Source organism: Typopeltis vanoorti, chromosome 15 (genome assembly GCF_054136105.1).
Source record: "Typopeltis vanoorti isolate ZY-2024b chromosome 15, IOZ_Tvanoo_1.0, whole genome shotgun sequence".
Lineage (NCBI taxonomy): Eukaryota > Metazoa > Arthropoda > Arachnida > Uropygi > Thelyphonidae > Typopeltis > Typopeltis vanoorti.
The window spans coordinates 19,987,288-19,993,564 of record NC_143563.1 but is presented as its reverse complement, the minus strand read 5'-3'; the positions used below and the strand labels follow the sequence as shown (position 1 = coordinate 19,993,564).

At 35.1% G+C, this 6,277-nt stretch overlaps 1 pseudogene; it reads left to right on the top strand.

Moving 5' to 3' along the window:
- The first annotated feature begins 1,077 nt into the window (after positions 1-1,077).
- On the top strand, positions 1,078-6,277 carry LOC150098447 (intracellular coagulation inhibitor 2 pseudogene; annotated as a pseudogene).

Genomic DNA, 6,277 nt, shown 5'->3' with positions numbered 1-6,277 from the left:
AAAAGTTTATTTTTAAAGCAGACTGTTATTTATAGAAATAATTATCTCGGAGTACTGTCTATATTATAATATGGCTATAATATACTGACGCATTCAATGTTGGAATTATGGACGAACGTGATCTTCCGACAAGTCTGCCAGTTTTTGATTGATGAAAAACACGGATTTCCGAAAGGAAAAATATTACGAGCTCTGGATGAGTTTGCTAAATCAACTTCAAGTGGAAAATCCTTGTGCAGAATCTTCAGATCCCAGAAGAGATTCAATCCGTGTCTTTGCAAGCAAACACGCATCGCTGATAACGATTGACCTACGGAGTTCATGGAATTTAGTTATTTATTTAGCATTATTATTTTTATTTCAAATAAAATGTAAGATAAATTATCCTGTAAAGCACGAAAGTGGAATTTATCTGTTACTTCTTGTGGTGTGGGTTATATATGAACGTAGCAATTTTGTTTCACACGAAATGAATTGTTTCAAGTTGTAATAAATGAAGAGACGAAGGTGTAAATTACTAGTCATTTCAGTTATTTATACAAATTAAATATCTCTTGTGAAATCCATTCAAGACATTAACCTTTATTGTTTTCCAGACTTAATCTGTGTTGACATTAGAAATAATGTTGATCATCTATGAAGAAAGGAAGATAAATTCACTGTTTTAACACCTTGTTTAGTAATCTACATATTTCATCGCCGCTAGTAAACTGTCTTTTGGGAAAAGTAAATAAACTACACCAAAGTTGACGTGAAAGAATGGGTGTTGTGGAATGAAGTTGAGAAACTTGTTTGTTCTAAGAAATATCTTGCTGAGACGTACTTGGGCATCTTTAGTGAGAGTGCAAGGGCAGTCTCACTGAAGAGGCCGATGACATCAGGCAATGACATCTACTTGATGTGACGATCAACTGAAATTTGGCATCGCCCAAGTCTGTAGTAATAGGTTGACTATTGGCGCATGCGTACTAAGAAATAAGCATTTTACATAAAAATGACCACTAGTGATCGTCATGTTGGGATGTATTGAAAAAGATCATTGAAAAAGAAAAGCCGAACTGTGTTAACAACATTTCTTCTGCTAGGTAAGTACTAATACTTTAGTATGCGTTTGCAGATATCATTATTGATACTAAAAATTCGATTTAAATCGAGATGTACTTTTAATGACACTTTATTCCTATTATTTAATTTATTTTCTAACATTTCATTCTAACTGAATCAGTCCACCTAGATCTTGGTGTTCCTCTGAGTTTTTCCTGTCACCTTGGCATCAAACACCTGTTTCGCTAACCTGTCTTCTCCTATTTTGTTTCAGTGTGAACATGACATAATAATGTCATGTTGCTTCCTAATATCATGAATAGAATTCTGCTACTAATGACATCTGTTCACTTCCCTAATTTGTTCTCTCATATCTGTGATCACGGAGTGCTTGATTTCTAACCCAACTCGCAGGTACATAACTTAAAACTGGTTTGAACACGGTCTTATAACTCGCAGGTTTAATTATAATTGATAGATAGTGTTTTTGCCAATTTTTCTCTTATTCCATATACATTTATCCTGACTCCCTACCATACCAGTTTTGCATATTCTGTTGAAGATTTCTATATTTAATTTGCCATCACTAAAATTTGTGCCTAATAGTTGAAAATTTTACTTGTTCGGTAGTTTACTTGTGGTGTAGATTCTTCTTTGAGAATGCAGTTGAAGTTTTCAGCGTTCCTGCCCATGTTTAATACTTTTGGTGTTTTAATGCTGATTTTTGTGAAAAATTTATCAAACAGTTATTCAATTAAGTGGCATTAATATCACATATTAATGCCACTTTCTGTAATAACGCTATCTCTATAGATTATAGGTCCCTCGCGGTTAGCCTAGAGCAGTGATGGCGAATTTTTTTACCCAGGTGTGTCAAACTTTTTTTTTTTATATATATTGACGTTGTTGATGTGCCACTTGCATACATGCATTATAAATGTAACTACATAATCACAGATAGTGACTTATACATATCATATTAGGCTATTTATTTAATAGGACATTGATATGAAATCTACGAATTCATATTATACAATTAATTTAATAAACTGAAATTACAAACTTACATTACATTTAAGGACTTTTCTGTTGCTGACTACTGGTAGAAAATTCTTTCAATGAACAAACCTACCTTCGCCTTAACTGAGAGCGATCTTACACGATTTATCGCAGTTTTTTCATCAGAATACCAATATTTTTCAACATCCAAGGTCTGTCACCTGAATCCTTCAAGTGTGTCAGTGCTGACACGGTTATCATAGGTTCGCCCTCACTGGCCTAGCGGCTTTGCGCTTTGCAACCATATGCCCGGAGTGACGTATGTGCGATTCCCGTCGAAGACGTGAGGAGCTCAAGGATTTTCCTCAGCCATAGCCAAGTTAGCCAGTCTCGGGCGCGGGCAATAGGGTTTTTCCCCTCAGTTCAGATAGTTTTTTTCATCCCTCATAGGCAAACCGGCCCCGTGAACACATCCATTAGGGATGTAACAAAGGATTGACATTCCGGCTGCATTATTTCGCCGTGACTCCTCATTAGGAGGAAACCAAACCCGTCTGTACCGAAGGGAGAGATAGATAGATAGATTATAGATGATGAATGGGAGATGTACCTGATTTTACTTCACACCATCTTCTGATCAATTCTAACTACTGACTTACAACTGAAATATAGACAACACAGTGCTCGATATAATGTCCCATGTATGCCATTTTATTGTAACAGTTTGAAAAGCTTTTCCTGGCTACGTTTTTCGTGATCTACACAACTTAGAGATCCTAATTATATTCCCACGTTTAACATACTAATTCGCATGTTTATCCATCGAAATGCTGAAAGAAATCTATAATAATAACAAAATTGGTTCGCGTATTTGGAAGTATCTACGTTATTTCCTCATACGTTATCTTTCGCAAATGAGGAGTTTTAACGATTCAACCATCATCAGGAGCACTCATCTATCTCTTTTCATACATCTATCTCTTTAAACACAGTGCTGCTAGCGTCCTTCCCACTCCTAAGTGCTACAAGATGGATTTTTCTTATTTTTTATACACAATAAGATAATTGTATAAGATTGTTGATGATAAAATTAAATATTACAAGCAAATATAAATAAATTAATAAATATATTTATATGACGAGAAAAATTGGGGATGCTGCAGTTCCGCAGTGCCTATGCACGAGCCGCCGCTGGTCATATGTGTATATAAGTATTTCATGTCACGTATATAAGGTCACGCATTCTACTACCCAAAAAGAGTGAAGTTGTGGTTGATTTTCAAAGTGGGCAAAGAGTCCCATCTAGCTCGTGAAGAACTATTATCAGATCTTTTCGAACGGGAGTGAATCAGTCTGTCCCATACGAAGGTAGTATGGTTTTCCCTCCGGAAACTTGGTCTCCTAACAAACCTGTTAGGAGAACACACGCAATTTACTTACAAAATATATTATGAGCATAGGTTAAACCACTCTCTCTGGGATAGCGGTTACGAATACAAAAGAAGCCTTGGACGCTAGGGGGCGCTTCATGAAGGACCTACTCATGACATAGAAAGTAGAATTGGAATTGTATTCAACTGAATGAAATGTGTAAACTTTGCAAAGGAATGAATTGAAAATGTTTTTTTTTTTTTTTCTTGATAAATATTCCACATCCTTTGATTAATGATTTTTGAAAGCAAGGTTTAATTTCATAGAGAATTTCCCTGTTAATTTATTGACCAAATCTTCATTGCTCTTGAAATTAAGTGTATTCTATACGTTTCGATTTTAAAAAAATGCATTTTGACCTTATATTTCTTTATATATTATATATTTTTCACCTTGCCGAAGATCTAATTTTTGGAAAGGTCTTTATTGACCTCTGTAGTCAACTGCAATTTCTTCCCCCCGCCTCCTCCTCTCGCACAATGTAACAGTTTTGCATTTCTCCAAATCCCCAAAACAAGTTCAAAACAAGACCTCTTGCAAAATTTTTAAAAGAATTGGAGAGAAGTGTTAATGAATGTAGTTGCATATTCATAGACTTTCTTTAGATATTTCGTTTATATTTGTATAAAAAATAATATTATATATATATTTATAACTAAAATTATTTGAATATTTTTAAATTCATTAAATATTTTAAATTTTTTCTAAAATTACTTTCGACATTTAAGTTATTCTGTTCCATATCTTATTAGTAAAATTACAACTTCGCTTATTGGTAGATTGGTAGAGGAGGTCTGATGGTGATTAGTATCAAGTCCTTTTTAGGACTATCCAGGGTAACGAACGGTACTGCTGTAGCCAATGAAGTTTTAACTGAGGCTCGGCTATTGCAGTTACCCTGCCATGACTAGTGCTTTTAGCTCAATAACACCCCATGCACACAGATTTTCTTCATTCAGATGACGGGATAAAGAGTCAATTACAGTCCATCTCCCAGTTCTTTTAAGAACTTATTGGTTGAGGGGGAGAGTTGAATCGACCGTGAGATGCGGTGATTAATACCCTTTGAGGGTAATGAATGGCAATGCTGTAGTCAAGAAGTCCTAACTGAGGCTCGGCTATTGCTGTTAGCCTCCTCCCATGATCAGAGCTTTAATAGCTCAATAACACCTTATCCCTACACTGTCCTCTACAGATAACGGGGAAGATGAAAAGTATTCTTGCTTAACCCCTTTAAGCCAGTCCTTATAAGGACTTATTGGTAGAATTGCTGCTATTAAATAAAGATCGGGTGTTGAGCAAAAGAGTCGAATTTTCTCACACCCGATGTCCAACCTCTTTCTCCTTAATGTCATCTATTGTTAATTTATGATGTAAATTTAATGATTAGAGGTTTTAATTGTGAATTACAAACTATTGATAGATTATTTGTGTAAAGTAATGAAAGAACTTAATATCATTATATATAAATATAACTCCACTTCTTTAAATATTATAATTGGAAATAACAACATAATTATTATTTAACTATTCTGAAACAATAAATTCTGCTATTTAATTTAATTTTATTATTATTTTATTTTATTTTTTTTTCAGAATGGATTTCGTAAGAATATTTTTCGGAATCTGTCTTTTTATATTTTATGTGGAATGCACACCTGCACCAAAATCTGAACAACTCCATAACCAGGTGGCGTTGGCAAACAACTACTTTGCAGTCAATCTACACAAAGAGTTGTCATCGGAAAAAGGAAACCTCTTCTATTCTCCATTTAGCTTGTCAACAGCCATTGCTATGTTGTTATATGGGGCTAGAGGATCGACAGCTGTTGAAATTATGCAGACGATGGGATACAGCGACACCCATCTTAAAGAGGAAGAAATACCGAAATCATTTAAACAGTTGCTAGAGCTGATACTATCGTCATCTAACAAATACACCCTTCAAGTGGCCAATGCAGCATTTTTTCAAAACGACTTCGATATCAATCCAAATTATGTCCAAGGGCTGATGGATTATTTTAAAGCTCTTGCCAGAAATATCGATTTTAAGCAAGGAGAACAAGCAGTAGCCGAAATTAATTCTTGGGTTACAGAAAATACGAACCAGAAAATAAAGAAACTCGTAGAATCTCTGGATCCTGACACTGTCGCCATGCTTTTGAATGCTGTTTACTTTAAAGGTACGTGGAAGAAGCCGTTTGATCCCCAATATACTACTCCTGCTCCATTTTATAATAATGGTTTGCAATCCGCCAGTAAAGATGTGTCCATGATGTTCATGTACGATGAAATATTTCCTTATGCATTCATTAACGAATACAACTTAAAAGTATTGGAGCTTCCTTACGAAGGTGAGGACATCGTGATGAGGATTTTATTGCCAAGTGAAATCGATGGTCTGTCTTCACTGGAAGAAAAACTCTCCAAAGAACTTCTCAATGAAATTGACAACACTCTGAACGAAGTTATATTGGGAAGAATCATGATTCCCAAATTTAAATTCGAATACACCAAAGAAATGAACAATGTTCTCCAAGATATGCAAATGAGAAAGGTTTTCGGCAATGAGGCTGATCTCGGTGGGATTAGTGATGCTAATTCACTTTCCGTTTCGACAGTAATTCATAAGGCTTTTATCGAAGTGAACGAAGAAGGAAGTGAAGCAGCTGGGGCGACATTAATCGGAATACCAATATCTATTAGTCATAATATATTCGTTGCAAATCATCCATTTCTATTTCTTATTGTTGACAAGAGAAATGGAATGATCCTGTTCAGCGGAAGAGTCAGTGAATTGTGA